Here is a 19,520-nt window from a genome sequence, read left to right on the forward strand (position 1 = left end):
ATCCGCAAGCAGTCCCAAGAGGGCAGCAGAACACGAGCCGGCGAACTCGAGCAGGTGGGAACCCTGACGTCCAGGAGGTCAGGACCTGCCCCCTGGCTCCGGGGTCAGAGCTGCGGCCAGAGCCCGGCGACCCGGTTTCCTGATGGCGCTTTCAGTTTTACTTTCTGGTCAGCGGGTCCCACAGAAAAGACTACAGGCACACTGCATCTGCCTTCCTCAGGGCAGGAGCCCGAAGGGATGGACAGAGAGCCGGGTGACGGAGGGAAGGAGAGCCGGGTGACGGAGGGGAGAGCCAGGTGACGGAGGGATGGAGAGCCGGGTGACGGGCGGACGGAGAGCCGGGTGATGGAGGGGAGAGCCAGGTAACGGAGGGCTGGAGAGCCGGGTGACGGGCGGACGGAAAGCCGGGTGATGGAGGGGAGAGCCAGGTAACGGAGGGCTGGAGAGCCGGGTGATGGGCGGATGGAGAGCCGGGTGATGGAGGGGAGAGCCAGGTAACGGAGGGACGGAGAGCCGGGTGACGGGCGGACGGAGAGCCGGGTGATGGACGGTCGGAGAGCCAGGTGATGGAGGGCCCCGCTTGGGGCTCCCGCTCGGCCAGCTGCCCCTGAGCTGTCACATCAGGAGGGGTCCTGCCTCCAGGCACAAAGCGAACCCGGTCTTAGTTTTCCAGTCTCCTTCTCTTGGCTAACTGAGGCAAGGGCTCAAGTTCCAATCAGATGTGAAGGCTTAGTTTCAAGGCGACTGGAATTTCCTTCCTGGGCGGTAAGCTGCTCCCAGGAGGCCTGTGGGGGGCTCGAGCTGCTCAGCTGCTGGCCAAGGCCACCGCTTGCCCTCAGATGCAGCGCATGCGGGGCCTGAAGGCAGAGAGGGACACTGGCCTGGCTCCTTTCTGACTCACCAGCAGTGTCTGCCTTTTCTCGTTCACTTTGAAGGAAGAAGTGTCCCTGTCTCAAATCTCCTCTACTACTTGGAAATACACAGAGGGAGCCTTCTACCTTTGGGTGGTTCCCAGGGTACGCCCACTGTGGGTGTTTTGTTCCGAACACTTGGAAGTGTCGGAAGTAGCTCTTTTGTAAATGAACTTGAAGACAGGAGCACCGAGTCCAGGGTGCAGGGTGGGTGTGTGTGTGTGCTGTGCTGAGTCGTGTCTGACTCTTTTGCGACCCCATGGACTGTGGCCCGCCAGGCTCCTCTGTCCATGGGATTCTCCAGGCAAGAATACCAGAGTTGGTTGCCATTTCCTTCTCCAGGGGATCTTCCCCACCCAGGGATCGAACCTGCATCTCCTGCATCTCCTGCTTTGGCAGGTGAATTCTTGACCGCTGCACCAGGATGTATTGTAAAGAAACAGAGCAGAGGAGGCAGAGGCTCCCGTGGGAAGCCAGCATGGAGCGCGGATGCAACTGAGTCAGCCTTCATGTTTCCTACTCTAAGGATGGTGCTTCATCAGAAAAAAACATCCCAAGATGACAGTGTTTTTCTCACCAGGATGTATTGTAAGGAAACAGAGCAGAGGAGGCAGAGGCTCCCATGGGAAGCCAGCATGGAGCGGGGACGCAACTGAGTCAGCCTTCACGTTTCCTACTCTAAGGATGGTGCTTCATCAGAAAAAAACATCCCAATGTGACGGTGTTTTTCTCCGCTTATCTCTAATGCATGTTTTATGAGCCTCAAGTCGTGTCGTCTGAGGAACACAGGAGTAGAAACAGCGGCACAGAAAGTCCTGCTGTGTATGCAAGTCTTAGAAATCTGTTTTTCTGAACAAACAAGTCCGTTGAAAGAACAAAGTCTGAAAGTGAATCATAAACTCCTGTTTTGTTGGAGCCGAAGCTGTTTTTTAAAACATCCCTGTTGGATTGGGGGTCACAGATGGGCAATGGAGGACCAGAAATTAACTATAAATTTCCAGGAAGGACACAGACCAGCTGACAAGTCTGTTCTGTTCTTTTTCTTTTTTTTCTTAATCAAAGGCAAAGATAACACAAAATTTCCAACACATTGAGAACATTGTACCCTGGGTAAGCTTCAAATAAACAACTTTTGTTAACTCTCACATAAATGAATGTAGTAAGTGGAAACAACATCCTTAATAGGAAAGCTTTGTCAGAAGCCCAGAATGAATTTTCAAAGAATTAATGCAAGCAATCTGGTAAAGACTTCTTTAAAAAAAAATCCTGAAACATTATAAATTCCTGAAAATTATGCAGCTGACCGAAATCCTCTGAATTGTATTATTTCTCTCCTGGAGGCAGGTATTGCTCTTTCTAATGGGAAAGCAAACTCTAGTAAATGGAAAAATCCAAGTACTTTACTTTGAGGCATTATATTCAAATATTTTCTTTTTAGAACATGAACATAGATACAAGGAAAGCTTTGGACATTCTAATGAAGGGTATAGGCTACTTAGATGGTAGAAATACTTGTTTGGGATACTTGAAAATTACTTAAAATCAATCTTTGATAATAACGGTGATCTGTGGATTACACGTAACAAGTTCAGTTTTCCATGTATACACACAGAACACTCGGGAGACACTTGTCCGTTTGTGAAAACTGGCAGACTTTGAAAATATCCAAGAGGGCGCATCCAAACAAAAAAAAAAAGAGCAAAAATACGAAGCTTTGGGCAATTTCCTTCAAAAACAAAAGTAAAATTTTCTTGAGTTTTAAAATAAGTAGATTTATCATTTAAGTTCCCCACTTTTGGATGACACATAAAAATCACCATAACTTAAATAGTTTTGGAAATCCCTGAATTAAACTCTGTTCACTTCCATTTGCCTCAGACGTCAAAACTGACCTATATTTGACTAGATGGAACGAATAGAAATACACAGAAGAATGAATTGTCTTCTTTAAGCATTGGGACATTTTTAAAAAAGTAATTACAAAAGGCTTGATCAAGGCGGCCATAATTAAAGGTCAAGAACAGGAAAATGCAATCTTAGTCCCGAACACGCTGACTTTTCACACTTATTTTCCTCGTGTCTCATTCTGTCATAATCTATGCATGTGAATACAGCCAGATGATGACTTCTGTTTCATCCTCCAGAGTGCCCATGAGATTCTGGGCAGCAGGTGGGCATGGCCAGGGCCCTCGAGACCACCGGCCGCCTGCCCCAGCCCGCCTTGCACGGGGCTGGCCTTCGGGCACACGGCGCCTCTGCACAGCCTGCCAGGGTGTGGCACGGATGTGATCTTGTTTACAGGGCAATGGTCCTTCTGCTGACACTCTGCCAGGAATCCAGGCTGCTTTCCCAGAAAGGATGTTTTCCGCAGGGTAGATCAATATTCCCTCCCACTATAGGGAGAGTCAGGGAGATAACCCGAGAACGGCAGGTACACACCCAGGGCTGGGTGTGCACACCCGGGGCATGCACGTGCCACGAGGGACACTGCGGGCACTCGGGACACCGCCAGGCGGCTGTATAGGGCAGTGCCCTGCCCTGGGCGCCCACTGAGGGCGCGCGACACAGATGCAGGGGGAGCGGGAGACAGATGTCGCCGGGTTCCTGAGTTCCACCTGGGAGAGTGTCAGAGAAGAGAGAAAACCGAGCTGGGGTCTGCGAGAGGGGCAGGGGCTGAGAAAGCCCTCACACACACGGCCATCAGCTGGGATGGGATGACAGGCTAAAGAAGGAACAGGGAACCAAATCTGGCCCGTTTCCTTAGAACCCAGCCCAGGGCAGGAGCTAGGTCCACAGAGGGTCAGCGGGGGAGGCAGAGGGCTGCCCCTGGAGGCAGGTGTGAGGACCGGGCTGCCCCAGGGGCGCCCGGCTCTGCTCTGGGGCTGCAGGAAATCTCTGTTGGGAAGAGCGGCTGGGGCCTGTGGTGGAGCATGACATGCAAGCTTCAAAGTTAAGTAAGTTCTTGGCATAGATTCGTGAAAGGAGAACCCGCCTGAAGTGTAAAGAGAGCATCGGGGTGACTGGGGCAAAGCTGCTACCTTGGGGAGGGGAGGGGATGGGGTGAGATGAGACGGGATACATTGTTTCTGCCTCTATTCCGTCTTTGTGCATTTATCGAGCAACTACTATTTTCAAGGACCTGCCTGAGGTGCTTCGACTACAGAGAGGCACGAAAGATCATCTCAGCTCCCCCGGCACGTGGATCCGCTGCGCCGCCATGGAGTCCTGGGGGAGGGGCTGGAATAAGCCCGGGGCTGTGCCCGCTGATCACCTGAACGGTGGAGGTATCCTTACTGTGGTGTATCGACTGTGCAAGCTGTCTTTTTTGGAAATGCAAAGAAACTGGTACCATTTATCTCTTGTAGCTGCTCCTGGCCTGTGGTAATAGAACCCTGAGATGTTTCTGTATCAAGTTCTGGTCGGAAAACCCTCATGTGACACAGGTTGTATCAAACAGTTCACGGTCTAGATGCCCCGCCTAAGCCGCGTTCCAGAGCCAGCATCTGGGAGACGTGAACCTCGCCAACTCTGCCTTGTTGATACAGAAAGTGGACGGATGGTTACATAACTTAGCCCCAGGATGTAGCAGGAGAACTGAACATGGAATTCTCAAAAAGTGCAGTTTGAAGGCTGTGGAGATCGAGGCAGCAGCTGACGTTTCTGCAGTCTCCGTGAGAACCGTTACCTCCCAGGCACCATGGGAACTTCTGGGGATCCAGAGACGAGTAACGCTTAGTCCCTTTCCTTCCGGAGCTGAGGACTCAGCAATGGAGGCAGGTAAGCACCTGAGAAACAGGTGCACACGTGCTTCCTCTGAAATCTCGGCTCATCCAGTCCGTGGGATTCTCCAGGCCAGCACACTGGAGTGGGGAGCCTCTCCCTTCTCCAGGAGGTCTCCCCAACCCAGGGATGGAGCCCAGGTCTCCCGCATTGCAGGCAGATTCTTTACCAGCTGAGCCACAAGGCAGGCCCTGTGTCCCCACACCAGGGTTCATTTTCTGTTTATGGATCCATTCTAGTTTCTTCCCTGGTGGCTCAGATGGTAAGGAATCTGCCTGCAACGCAGAAGACCTGGATCTGATCCCTGGGTCAGGAACAGGGAAAGGGATGGCTACCTGCTGCAGTATTCTTGTCTGGAGAATCCCATGGACAGAGGAGCCTGGCGGGCTACAGTCTATAGGGGTGCAGAGTCACACACGACTGAGCGTCTGATGCTTTCACTTCTAGTTTCTGCAGCTCCTCTTTCCTCTGTTCTCTGCCCCACCTCGCGCCCCTCAGAAGCCGGGGGCGGGCGGGGGGGGGCGGTCCGGAGGCCTCAGCAGGGCAGCTCCAGGCTGGAGCCGCTGGCTTGCTCTGGCTCCCTGTCTCCAGGGGAGTGTGGGGACACCCACAGCACAGCCCCCTTTCTGACTGTATCGCAGTGTCATCTTTGGGGTTGCGAGGGGAGTGTTGACATTTCAGGGCTTCTCAGGTATGGTTAGTGGTTAAGAACCTGCCTGCCAGTGCAGGAGATGTAAGAATGGGGGTTCGATCCCTGGGTCAGGAAGATCCCCTGGAGGAGGGCATGGTAACCCACCCCAGTGTCCTTATCTGCAGAATCCCATGGACAGCGGAACTTGGTGGGCTACAGTCCATGGTGTCCCAAAGAGTTGGACACAACTGACGAGCCTTGGCACACACGCACGCAATTTGACATTTCTGAGGCAAAGCCTCAAAGGGTTAACAGAACATTTGAAAGCTGACAGTGTCATGACCCAGAGGGCATCACGGGCTCTGGCTCCATCTGCAAAGGTCCAGGGAGGAGAGAGCTGCTGCTTTGGCAGGTTGGATCACTTCCTCACCACTTACACCTGATTCCAGTAAACATCCCCAAATGATCACGTACTTGTTGATACACGCTCTGCCTTTGTGATGCACAAGGGGCCCTCTTTCCTCTTTGTTTAATCTGCCTTCTGCTTTCCCATCGATCCTTTAGTGCATCACCGGAGGACCTTGCAGGTACCAGGCAAATGTCAAGCTCAGCTGCCAAATACAGTCCGGACAGCCAGTGGTGCCGCGGCACCTTCCTTTGTTTGCTGGGGGCCCAACTCCTGGAGGTTGGCTTGGTCCCAGGGAGACACAGGCCCCTCAGTATCTCATCCCAGACCACGGTGCATCCCTCAGAAGCCCTTTCTCAGCACCAGCCACTGAGTCCCTGACGTAAAAGACGACCAGGTGCATGGAGGTCTGTGGTCACCCTGCTGTCAAATAGCCCTGCTCTTCGGAGCAGAGGAGACTGAAGGCAGAAAGTATGACATAAAAGAAAAGACAAACTAATTCTCTTGTCCAGTTCTTCTCAGACAGCACAGATGCAGTGATAGGTTTTTGTGTAAGGACGTATGATTTCTTGCTAACACAGGGCTTCGCTTCCATTACCTTGATCTATTTTATGCACTGATTTTTGCTCCAAAGGTATTTTTGGATTAGCACCGATTTCACAAAAGTTGTGAAAGACAGATCAAGGGACATTTTACAACATTAAACGCATCAAACTACTCTTACATGTGTTTCCCTGGTGGCTCAGATGGTAAAGCGTCTGCCTGCCACGTGGGAGACTCAGGTTCAGTCCCTGGGTTGGGAAGATCCCCTGGAGAAGGCAGTGGCAGCCCGCTCTAGTGTTCTTGCCTGGAGAATCCCATGGATGGAGGAGCCTGGTGGGCTACAGTCCATGGGGTGGCAAAGAGTTGGACACGACTGAGTGACTTCACTTTCACTTTTCACTCTTACCTGTATGCCTGTGAAGGGCAAGTTGTTACATACATGAGGTATGATACCAATTTTTTACCTGGGAGCTCAGTGGATATTAAACACAAAAGTGAATTATTTTTAGTAAAAGTAGTTAATAAGACTTTATTAAATTTTTAAAAGCACATTTCAGCCTGTTTGAATATTTTGATGTAGAATGCTGTTATTCACGAATTTATGGCTAGTGGTTTGTAGGACTGTTAGAAAAAAGATGCAAAATCCTTAAAAATTCATGCAGTACAAATAATCCTCAAATGAATTTTTAAGGGAACTGTTTTGACCATGAACAACTTTATTTCAATTTTTGCTTTAATTTAAAATTTTCCTTCCATGAAACACTTCAAAGGACTATAGAAATATTTTTTGAATCTAGCTACCAATTTAAGTAAAAATTGCTATATAAATAAATTATCTGTATGATCAAATAAAATTATTTATATATTTGCTGCAAGAATAATGACTCATCCCATACAACCACATTATAGTATTTGATCATGGTATATAGAACTCATAGTTTATTTCCAAATCTATGAATTGTTTTAGGAATTTTATTTGTAATTTTATTTATAAAATAAATTTAAAATTTATTTAAATTTTATATAAAATTTCTGTTGCTTCAGCAGTCTGATATTTTTCCAAATTGAAATAACAAAAATTGCCTCATAAAAGTCTAAAAGCTACAAAGATCCAAGAAAGATTGCTTAGGGTGTTATTACTGCCAATAGGACACAAATTATGTAAGAAAAGTCTTCATGATAGCATCAAAGCTAAATTTTTAAAAATAAAGGCAAGGAAAATTGTTATGAAAGAAATATGTCATAATTTAATAATTGTGTATATAACTATTTCATCACTCATCCAAACATCTCCAGGCCATCAGCAGAACGTCTAGAACTAAGCATGTAGAATTTATTTTGTGATTATAAAGACACAGTTGTCAAGGTGAGAAGAGATTGCATTTTACTTAGCTGTTTATTCGTGTCTTTGTCCGTTTGTGCTGGTGTACCAAAACTCCTGATGCGAAGAACCAGCTCATTGGAAAAGCCCCAGATGCCAGGGACGATCGAAGGCAAAGGGAAAGGGGGCAACAGGGGATGAGATGGTCAGAGGGCATCACCGACTCAGTGGCCGTGACTTTGAGCAAACTCTGGGAGACAGTGGAGGACAGAGGAGCCTGGCGGGCTGCAGTCCACGGGGTCCCAAGGAGCTGGACACAGCTGAGCGACTGAACAGCACCATGATGGATGGGGATGTTTGCAGAATCCATTGTCTGTTGACCTTTTCAATGAAGGATTGAATTCTGCTGTGGAAAGAACACTGGGCTTCCCACCGTGCTCACTGTAGCTTCTTGATTCCAAGGTCAGGGAAGTTTGCAGGCATTTGAGCACCCAGGTTATCCAAGAAAGCATTAATCTAGACAGTTATACTAGAGAAGGGAATGGCCACCCACTCCAGTATTCTTGCATGGAGACTTCCATGGACAGAGGAGCCTGGTGAGCTACACTCCATGGGGGTCTTGAAGAATCAGACACTACTGAGTGACTCACACACACACACACACACACACACAATTATAATCCACACAGAGATGGCGCCCAAACCTGAGGGTGTCGTTTCATCTCCCCACACTCACAGTGAAGCCAGGTCACCACTGACAAGGCAGACACAGGAATTAACCTCAGAAATTTGTCACCGGAAAATAGAGCGACAGAATCATTGTTCTGTGCTTACTCGGTCATGTCCAACTCTTTGCGACCTCATGGACTATAGCCCACCAGGCTCCTCTGTCCATAGGGATTCTCCAAGCAAGAATACTGGAGAAGGTTTCCATGCCCTCCTCTAGGGGATCTTCCCAACCCAGGGATCAAACCCAGGCCTCCTGCATGGCAGGCGGATTCTTTTACTGTCTGAGCCACCAGGGAAGCCCACTGCCCCCAGTCTTCAGGGAGGCACTTTCTCAAGACATCAGTGTGCTCAAGGAACACAGAATCCGGTGCATAGTAGGTGTTTGGTGAACAAGCAAAAGTGAAAGTGAAAATGTTACTTGCTCAGTCATGTCTGACTCCTTTCGACCCCATGGACTGTAGCCCTCCAGGCTCCTCTGTCCATGGGGATTCTCCCGCCAAGAATACTGGAGTGGGTTGCCATTCCCTTCTCCAGGGGATCTTCCCAATCCAGAGATCAAACCCAGGTCTCCTGCATCACAGGCAGATTCTTCACCATGAGTCATCACAAATGAACAGGTAAAATGTACGTGCATGTGAGCATCACCCAACAGAATAAATAGAATTCACAGAATTCTGAAAAGGGCTTGAATCAGCTTGATGGTAAAGGCTGAAGTGAGAAACCACATACCCAGGTCAATCTGGCTTCTCTCCAAGTAACTATGTGAGAAGTGTTTTATTTGGACCAATATTGAAGAGTCCAGCATTTTCCTTCCAATAGTTATGCTACAGGGAGGCTGCTAAGTTCCCCAAATAGAGGAAGGAGTAGGCGACTCATCAAAAAAACTTTTTTTTCCCATTTTTTCTGCATCTTCTTAGAGCATTTAGTCATCATCGCTACATTTGTGGTCACATTTAAACACTGCCTCCATTCCCTAAGTGGCATCTTCCAGAATTTAGAGGCCAAAAACAGGGGGATCCTCAGTTTCCTGTTTGATCCTCATATGTTCAAAGCAGTGGATGCAGAGAAAAATTCGCACAGATTTTCCAGTGACTGCAGTATATCTGGGCCTGAGCAATGCATTCTATAAAGGCCCTGTAATAGGTTTTAGAACACGGTGATTCCACTTCAGCACATTGGCTTGGAAGTCCAGTAGTAATTTGCAAATGAACTTTGCTGACTTTCAAATCAGCAGTGGACTTGGAAGGAGGAGAAATCCCATTTTATCTTTTTAAAAACATGGAATCGGGCTCCCCTAGGTAACCAGCGCTCGTTACTGTTTCGTGAAGTGTAACTTGTTACACTTTAAAAAGGTGAAGCCCAAGGGAGCATCGCGAGACATCATTGCAATCTAGCATCTTTAAAATAAAAAGCAAGGCTTGTCTCTTACTTGCAGTTCCCGGAGCCAGCATCTCCCCTGGCTTTACCACGTGCACACGGGCACTTCAAGACCCCCAGGCTACTTTCCTTAAACTAGTTCCTCCGCCTTGTATTTTCATTGCCTCCTTAGAAAGTTCTGGGAAATTTTAAGCCCCTCTTCTTAAGAAAGGGAGTCAGAGTGTGGCATTTCTATATTATATGGAAAGAAAAGGGCCAGAGTGGAAAAATAACCCTGAAATGACTGGAGATTCCGGAAATCCCATAGAAGTACTGGCCACCAGATTCTGAGCCGAGTAGTCCCGTATCTCATTCCAAGGTTGCCTTGCTTGCTGTTGAAGTCTTTCTTAGTTCCTTAAAACAAAACTTCTCCACCAGGTTGAAAGCCAAGATGAGCATTTCCTGAGTCTGCATCCCCAAAAGTAGATTGAACATTTTCATCCTAACTGACTTTAAAATGTGACTTAAGCCCAGTAGGGTCTCTCTTTAAATATATATAGTTTACGTACATGCATAATATATACATATATGTACACATCTGAATCATTATGTAGCTTTAGCACAGGCAGAGAAAGAGCTGATTTCTTATGCAATTACCAGCTTCTCCCCTCTTTAGGAGAATTAACATATTATGTAAATTATTGGACAAATATGGCGCAGATGTCATTAATAAAACATGAAAGTGGATCTGTGTCACCAATTAGCATTTTCATTGTATTTCCAGTCCACTCTCAGCTTACAGATTCTCTAGTTTGTGGGAAAAAAAAGTGTTGCCATCCTCAGAAGCCTTCTCTATGTAGAGTTCCAGCCTGAGAAGAGTATGGCTGCAGGGCTGGTGGGGGGCTTCCTGATGGGAGAGGAGGGAGGGGACAGAGAGAGGAGAGTCCAGGTGGGTTCAGCCTCACCCCCCACCCCCACCCCCACCCCCGCCCCGGCTGTCTTGGCACCTACACGCCTGGCAAAGCCTCATGTTTCCCAGGTGATGACATTCTGGGCTTGTTTACGGAAGCTGGCTAAGTAGAAGGTCACATTTAGATATGGTAGACTTTACCCTCTTCTAATAGGTTGAGATACTATTTGGTGGCTGGATTCAGAATCATCCACACAGTGAAATCTGATCTTCAGTGGTTTGTTCTGGGGGCACTGGTTGTGAGCAGGAGATGCAAGATTCCCGTTTCAGGGTGGGCTTCTGGGCAGCCGTCATAGGACAAACATTAGCTTCTGCTAGTGTGGACTTTCGGAGAAGGCAATGGCACCCCACTCCAGTACTCTTGCCTGGAAAATCCCATGGACGGAGGAGCCTGGTGGGCTGCAGTCCATGGGGTCGAGAAGAGTCGGACACGACTGAGAGACTTCACTTTCACTTTTCACTTTCCTGCATTGGAGAAGGACATGGCAACCCGCTCCAGTGTTCTTGCCTGGAGAATCCCAGGGACGGTGGAGGCTGATGGGCTGCCGTCTATGGGGTCGCACAGAGTCGGACACGACTGAAGCGACTTAGCAGCAGAAGCAGCAGCAGCATTGTGGACTTTTAAAACCAAAGATGCTTCTTACTTTGAATCCTCTTTGGTTTTATAAACAGTCCATATAAACATAATGTGCCATTTCAAAGGGAAAGAGGGTTCTTTTTTTTTCCCAACAGGAACAGTGTAGTAATTGCCATCCGTCTTTACACGGCATCCCGGAGATGAGACGACGCCCATAACCTGGACAGAAAGCTTGGGAGAAAAATTACTTGGGCAGGGTTGTCCAGAGCGTGCATTCTAAAGTTAATTTCCCAGCCTAATGGAAATAATCATGCTAATAATTAAAAGGTGGGTGCTATCAGGGGGCCGGATGAGAGAGGAATTTATATCTCTTTGCTCGGATCAACTCAGATGGCATTATGTAGATGATTTAGCAAGGCAGGGCCACTGCTTCGGCTTCCATTAACCGGTTTGGGGAGTGGAGGGGGGAATGTGTGGTGGCTGAGGGGCTGGGGGTGGTGGAACAAAAGTCAGGGGGTCCAATAACCCAGCCAGACTGCCAGGTTGGCCACAGTCAAGGGTGGTCAACTCTCCCTTTCTCTGCGACCTTGGTGGGCCAAGCTGTCGTTAAACTCATGTCTCCTTTCTTGTTTTGAAATTCCCATTCTTCTTGTCGATCACAGAAACTCTCGGGGACGTGGTCAGGAGCTCCTAGATGAGGATAAAGGATGTAAACCTCAGTCACCCGCCCAGTCAGATCCTGACCCACGACTACCCGCAGGGCCTGGCCCCCACATCTTGCAAAACGCCAACAGCAGGCAGCGACCCTGCAGCAGCTCACCCGTCTGCCCTCCCTGGGGGACCCCAGCTGCATTTTGTTTTCAAATATTTAACTTTAACCTGTTTAATATTTAGTAAGGCTAAAGGAATAAAAGATGAATTATTGAAGAGATGAATGTTTTTAACCGGCCCCCCCGCCAAAGTCACAGCCAGGCAGCTTTGTATCAAAAACTCATTTCACAGGCATTAATTTTTTAATAAAATACTGATTGTGTGATGAAGAAGTGCTTCTAATAAGCTCCAACAGTCCGTGGGAAGGGCGTTCTTGTTTTCTTGGGCTAAGTACAATCCGAATTGAGTCGTTTATACTGTGGGTTCCAGAAACGGTTGGGGAAAAAAAGAGGGGGGGGGTAGACCCTTAAGTTTTCTCCTAATTTGTAATCCAAGTGACCATTTGAAACCTGGATAACACTGGAAACCTACCTCCCCAAGAAGAGGAGGCCATGGCTTTTCAGACCATAACTCAGCAGACAAAGGGAGCATCATTAGGAGTCGTGTTTTCTGGGGGCACAAGGAGAGGGAGGGGAGCCGGGGTGGTGAATATTCAAGCAGAGGCAATAGGTGGGGCTTTGTTAATAGAGAAATCCAGTCTGTAGCCAGCACAGATGGTGGGGCGGGGCAGGGGTGCGGGCGGGGGGGGCGGTGGAGGAAAGATGGTGGGTAATTTCTTCCCCCACCATTTTTTTTTGCCATGCATGTAATTTGCAATATCATCCTGTATTTCTCTTTTCTCTCTGCAGTTGAGAAGAGATGGGAGCCTCACATCTATTATTGCAACCCACAAAAATTCCTCAGTCATGTTTCCCAGGGAGGGGTATTTTCAGTAGTACATGGAGGTGATAGTGGTAGAGACCGTCCCTCGCATGCAATTTCAAAATGCACATTGCAGATGGAGGCAGATGAGGAAAGACGGTGGACAAGCTGCGATTTGGAGACTACTGACAAGATTTAGACTGAAAAGCCTTGCCACTGGGAGAAATTTGCAAGGTTAGAACATCCAATTGGAAAACAGGGGGAATCTTGGATTCAGAGAAAAGGCAAAATTGTTTTAACTGGAGAAGGAGACGAGTCTGTCCCCGCGGCAAGCACTGCAGCACCGAGTCTCTGCATAGCGACAGTTTACGGGGACTTACGCCTGCAGGGCTGCACGCATGTATTTGTACATGCATATTTATAAGGCCTCCCAAAGAAGCTGGAAGCAGAGCCGTGTGACAAGAGAGGGTCCTACTCAGAAAGAGTGACTCCTGCACCCCTGGGTGGGAAGGGGCTCCGGCAATCACAGACACGAGACCCTCTGTTTTCCTGGGGAAGACCAAGGCTGCGCTGTGCTTAGCATCTCTTAGAAGCTCTAAGAGCCACTGTGTGTGTGGTTCCAAAGACAGCACATGAGGAAATGGAAACCCACTTTCAAGGGATGCCATTTCACCAAGCTGGACGTGTGTTCCTTTTGTGCTCATTGTTTTGAAGGAATGGAAATTAGCAGCCAAGGTGAAGGGCTGCGGTGGTTGCAGACAGAAACACAGGCTCTTGAACTCAGCGTTTCACTAGAGAAAAATGCTAGACTGTGAAAACCCCTTTTTAAAAACATCGATACCTGCTATTTATAGGGCCCGGAAAATTGGTTTGAAGTCAAAAGCAATCATAGAGAAGGCCTTAAAACTCTGCACATGCAAAATCAACTTACAAAGATCTTTAAAAACATGAGGTCAAAGGTTCAGGAACCGACACGCGAGTCTGTCATCTCCAGTCAGTCTTGTGCACTTGGAGGAAAGTATGCAAAGTGACCACCAGACGTGGTTTTCATGACAGCTTCTACATTCTGATCCATTGGAGCCTGCACTGTTTGGCTGAGATAGATTTCTAGAGTTTTGTCTGATGATTTCTTTTGGTAAGTTAGATATTTTATTTTTCCTGAAGTTCAGTATAACTCATGTATTTCAGAGAATGAAAAATCTCTCAGCACAGGGACTACAGTTATGAGCAATCATTCATTGTGAATGTCTGTGACTGGTTGGTCTCATGTTTGCATAAATGCTTTCCTGGAGGCTCAGACAGTAAAGACTCTGCCTGAAATGCAGGAGACCCAGCTTCAATCCCTGGGTTGGGAACATCCACTGGAGAAGGAAATGCAACCCCCTTGGCATGGGAAATCCCATGGACAGAGAAGTGTGGCGGGCTACAGTCCGTGGGTTCACAAAGAGTCAGATATGACTGAGTGACTAACCTTTTCACTTCCCTTTCACAGTTAATTTACAATGTTGGGTTAGTTTCAAGTGTACAGCAAAGTGATTCAGTTACAGTACATATATATGCATATATATATATATATATATATATATATATATATATATATATATTCTTTTTCAGAGCCTTTTCCTTCAGAGGTTGTTACAAGACAATGAGTGTATCTCCCTGGGCTCTACAGCAGGTCCTTGCTTCAGGGTTTGTCTTATCCAGAGGTGCCTGCTGTGAATATGCTTCACATGAATCCTTCCTATGGAACTGAGAACAGGAATCGATTCTCATCAGACACAGCTGGGGCATCGGTGGCGCAGAGGTCACCCCACATGTCTCCCGCTTCTCAGGTTTTCCACCTGAGCCTCAATAACTCTCAGCAGATGGCTCTGCCCAGAATCCGCCGAGATAGATACACTCTCCGCGTGGTCTGCTCCTTTCCCTTCTCCTCCGTCGACCTTGGTCTTTCTCACCTTCACCCTCTCCGCCTGGCTGGGGACACACCCCTCTCCCGTTCACACCGGCCCCATCCTCAGCCTTCCCTCCAAGCCTGCTGTGTGCAAAGATGACCTCCCCTTCGCAGCCACCTCTCAGGGCTGAACTTGAGCCTGACTTCCACCCCTGAGCCAGATTGTAAGCTGTGCCACTCACTAGCCTCCCGTGCACTTTCCTCCTCTCTTTTCAGTCTCTCTTCCTTCGGCCTTGCCCTCACATCCTACCTTGAGGTCAAAAGGCCAGCAGCTGCCCCATCACTGCTGAGACTTCTCTCGGACTGAATCCAGGGGATCCTTCTGTCCTAGGGGAACCTTCCCCCTCCGAGGCTGGGCCACCCCCTCGGTCTGCCTTGAGGCCCCATGAGCCATGACCCCCAGCTGTCTCTGGGATAATCATCACTGATGGGGTTGCTTCCTCCCATCAGAGAGCTCACAGCTTAGAGAGAGAGTGACAGAGAGAGAGAGAAGGAGAGCATGTCCCCCTTAAACCCCAATGTGACTTAGTACAGAAGCCATGGTCCAGCCTGACCAATGACAACTGTGTGAATGTCTGGTCAACAAGGAGAAGAGCACCTCCCCTCCTAACACCCAAGAAGAAGCTCCTTTGAAGACATTGAACTCAAGGAATAGGATTAAGTGAGTGTTTACCCAGTTCCCTGCTAGGAGCACGTGGAATGCTGACCTAAGACCAGAAAATGCCAGAAACCCCCGTTCAGGGCGACTCATTGGGTGGGAAGTCTTCAGATACCCATGCCTCCAAACAGGATATGCGAGAGCGTGCTATCTTCTAGCGTTTGTAATTTGAAGACAGATCTTCATTTCAGCCATATTTATAAAGTTGAAGATTCCAGGAATTTTGAGGTGGGCTTTGGGGACAGTTTCTTGCTCCTTTTCACTTGGGGGTGGGTCTCTGCTGAGGTTGCCACTTCTGCAAACATCTGTGCCTGAAAGTGAAACAAAACTCTAGTTTCCCAAGAGCCAGGCAAGCCCATGAGTCTCCCTGGTGTCTGCTGAACGCTGAACATGAAGTTCCACAGTTGGGGTTAATGTTTAAGCAGACTTGGGGGAACTGAGCAAAGTTTTTGCTTTTTACTCCTTCTTCTTTGACACCAGACCCCAGGAAGCTCCCCGGCCCCAAGGGGTGTCAGGGGAGCTGGTGCTGGGAGACCCGCCTCCATCATCGGGTTATGGTAGCTCTCATCAGTGGTAAAGGCCAAGGGATTGGGTCCCCCACCAGGTGACTTTAGGGAAAAGAAGAGGTGGAGGAGTGGCCGATGGACATGAGTTGCTGCCCTTGGGGTCCAGCAACCCTGCCTGGCAGTAGAACCAGACCAAGGATCTCACCCTTCAGATACAGCTTCATCCAAGTGTGGTGTGAGGTTGGGTGGCTCACAACATGTGTGTGTGTGTGTGTGTGAGAGAGAGAGAGAGAGAGGGAAGGAGAGAGAACTTAGAGCCAAGGTTCTCCCCTTCAGGCAGACCCAGAGGAAGCGCCCCCATCTCAGATCACATGGAGGTAAGGATGAGGGGATAAGAAGGTAAACACAAGAGCTGAATGATCCCTAAACACCTTATCCTGCCCTCAGGGAGCTTGGAATCGAGACAGGAGTAGCATTCATTCCACAAAATCCATCATTCATAATATTAACACAGACTTGCTTTAGACGTGAGTCAGATGGAAGGGAAACACTGAGTTGGTGTTTGGAGCAGAGTCTTGTCCTGGAGGCAAGATGTTAATTAAAATATGAGAGATGATTCCAGCTCAATAAACAGAGAGCAAGGCATTTTGGATGGGAGCGCCTAAAGCAGTATTAAATATCTGATCTTTTACCTGCTCCCTCAACAGATTCTTTGATTTGGGGGTTCAGGTTGTGACAACAACCTGCTAATTTCACATAAAACACGTGTTCCTATTTTAGAGACAAAAACAGGGGTTTTACAGAAGCAAGTCGGGCACCAGATGCTGGTCCTCCTCCATTCATGGTCCTGAAGTTTAGAACTTGTTGCGATCGATGCTGTTGGCTGATGCACAAACAATAAATCATTTTTCTTTGGCCCCTGTCGTTCCTGAAGGGAAAGCTAGAATTAGACATATGAAGATAAAAATTCCTCAGGCGGAATGTTGTTAGGAGATTGAAAGTCCAAAGAGTTCTCATCACAAAGAGCCGTTTCTCTCCCCTTTCTTTTTGGCGTAGGCACAGATGAGGAGAGAGGTAAACTGGATCTAATCTGTCCCTCTCCCCCCTTGCCCCCCCCTCCCCCCCGTCGCCGTGAGTCTGTCTTCAGTCTGTGCGTCTGTTTGTTTTGTAAATCAGCTCGTGTGCATCCTTTTCTCAGATTCCCGGTCAGTGGGGTTTCATGTGAAAGCAGAGGGAAGCCACTCAGTGTTCCCTTTGGGGCGTTGACTTGTCTCTCTTGCTCAATTGTAACCGCGCGATGCTAGAAACCTGGATGAACGTGGCTTTGCCTTCCTAATAGCAGCAGATGCTGTGATTCGTCAGCTGCACATTTGCTAACGAGAGTGTCCGCCTCCTGAGGGTTTCTCTCAAGCTTTGCCCCCAACTTGAAAGGCCCTTGAGCTGCAGGAAGAAGGTACTGTTACCTTTGTTCCCTCACCCTCGGTATGTTTTACAATGGGAGGCAAATACTTCACCCAGTGTCAACGCGTGTATATTTGTGGAAGGACGAATGACTCCGCAGAGCACATTTCCTCCCTTTTGAAGTGTTTGGGTTGTTTTCTCTTGTTCCCTTCGGGCTTTTCCGGATATCACTGTGATGCTGCTGAATGTTTCCTGGAGCCCTTGGCTGTCATTTCACAGAGGAAAACAAATGGAGAGACCTCGGGGTGACCGTCTCTGTGTCCTGCACAGGGAAGCGATCGTTCTGGAAGCTTGCCCTCCTGGTCCTGCAGACACCAGACCCAGCCGGGAGTGTTTCATCTCGTCTCGTGGCTCATGATGTGAACCAGACAGACCTCTCCTCCTGTCCTCCTTGCTTATCCTCGCCTCAGCCACCTTTATTTATGACTTTTTATACCAGACAATTGGGCTTCCCTGGTGGTTCAGCTGGTAAGGAATCCGCCTGCACTGCGGGAGACCTGGGTTCGATCCCTGGGTCGGGAATATCCCCTGGAGGAAGAAATGGCAACCCAGCCCAGTATTCTTGTCTGGAGAACCCCGTGGACCGAGGAGCCTGGCAGGCTGCAGTCCACGGGGCCACAATGAGTTGGACATGACTGAGTAACTAAGCACAGCACCGCATACCAGACAATCATTAGCCACTGTCTCCTTCCAGGAAATGTACCTTAAAAGCAGAAATGCTCACATTTCTCCTGATGTTATATATATATATGGTTTCTCAAAGGATTTCTTGATGAATATCTCCTTTTATAAATTCATTGAATTAACAATTAGGCATATAAATGGATTGGATAAAGAATTCTCTTGAAGCCCTTTCTCCATGGTCTTAATTGAGTCTGCTTTTCCTGTTGAGGTGCAGCTGATTTACAACGTCGTCTTCATTTCCGCTGCTGTACAGCTAAGTGACTCAGGTATGCGTACACATTCTTTTCACATTCTTTTTCGTTACGCTTTATCTCAGGATATTGGACATAGTCTCATGTGCTACACATGAGACTTGTCTATCCATCCTATATATGCTAGTCCGCACTTGCTAACCCTGAACTTCCCCCCTGCCTCCATTTTTCTCTACCTTGAATAAAAAAGGATAAGGGTTTTTGCTTTACTTTCACGAGGTCCTCACCCCCAAGGATCAAAGCCTTATTCTAAGAATTGTCTTTAGAGTTATCATTTGGGGAAGGGGATGTTTTTGGTGGGCTTTTTTTTGTCTAGTAGAGTTGACGAGGAGAAGGGGACCAGAGGATGAGATGGCTGGATGGCATCACCAACTCAATGGACATGAGTTTGAGCGAGCTCTGGGAGATGGTGACGGACAGGGAAGCCTGGCGTGCTGCGGTCCATGGGGTTGCAGAGAGCAGACACTTAGGGACTGAACAGCAGCAGGCAGTGGAGTGGCAGAGGAGAAAGTGAGCTGTCTACGGTACCAGCAGTTCAGTGGGTACGCGGAGCCTTGTGTTGGGGGAGCTCAGTGGGAAACGTTCATTTGATATATGAATCTTTGGGGGTGAGCAGATGCAAACTAGCATATACAGGGTGGATGAACCACAGGGCCCTACTGTGGAGCACAGGGATCTATGTTCAATATCCTGTGACAAACCATCATGGAAAAGAATATGGAAAAGAATGGATCTCTGTGTAACCAAATCACTTGGCTGTACAGCAGAAAGGAATGTAACTAAACTTCAGTAAAATAGAATTTAAAAACACGACTCGAATGGTGGTAAGGACACAGCAGTGGGCAAAGCAGCGTCCCTCCTGAAGAAGTCACACCGGCTCCCGGCTGAGGACGCTGGACTGGACGGGAACACGTGTGAGCAGCCCCGGCTGCTCTGACCGGTCAGGTGTGGGGTGTGAGCGGCCCGGAAGCAGGAAGGACCGGGGCTCCTCCCCAGGACGTTACCACCAGAGCCCCTCAGAGGCCACATCCCACACTTCAGATTGTCACTGTCAAGCAGCCACAGAAGCCGCGACATGCCTTTTCCATGCATTGGGGGAAGGCTGCACTCTGTCTTCTTTGATTGTTGTTCAGTTGCTTAGTTGTGTCTGACTCTTTGCAGCCCCATGGACTGCAGCACGCCAGGCCTCCCTGTCCTTCACTGTCTCCCAGAG

The 19,520-nt window shown here is 48.5% G+C and overlaps 1 long non-coding RNA gene across 2 annotated transcripts; it reads left to right on the forward strand.

Moving 5' to 3' along the window:
* Positions 1–447: 447 nt before the first annotated feature.
* Positions 448–18,228, forward strand: LOC112578397. Of its 2 annotated transcripts, none has more exons than XR_003102643.3 (3): positions 448–4,688; positions 12,784–13,931; positions 14,411–18,228. It is a non-coding gene; the product is annotated as an uncharacterized LOC112578397 (long non-coding RNA). The 2 variants fall into 2 exon arrangements; XR_003102646.3 differs by having other exon boundaries at positions 17,643–18,228.
* The last annotated feature ends 1,292 nt before the right edge of the window (positions 18,229–19,520 follow it).

This window comes from Bubalus bubalis, chromosome 13, assembly GCF_019923935.1.
Source record: "Bubalus bubalis isolate 160015118507 breed Murrah chromosome 13, NDDB_SH_1, whole genome shotgun sequence".
Lineage (NCBI taxonomy): Eukaryota > Metazoa > Chordata > Mammalia > Artiodactyla > Bovidae > Bubalus > Bubalus bubalis.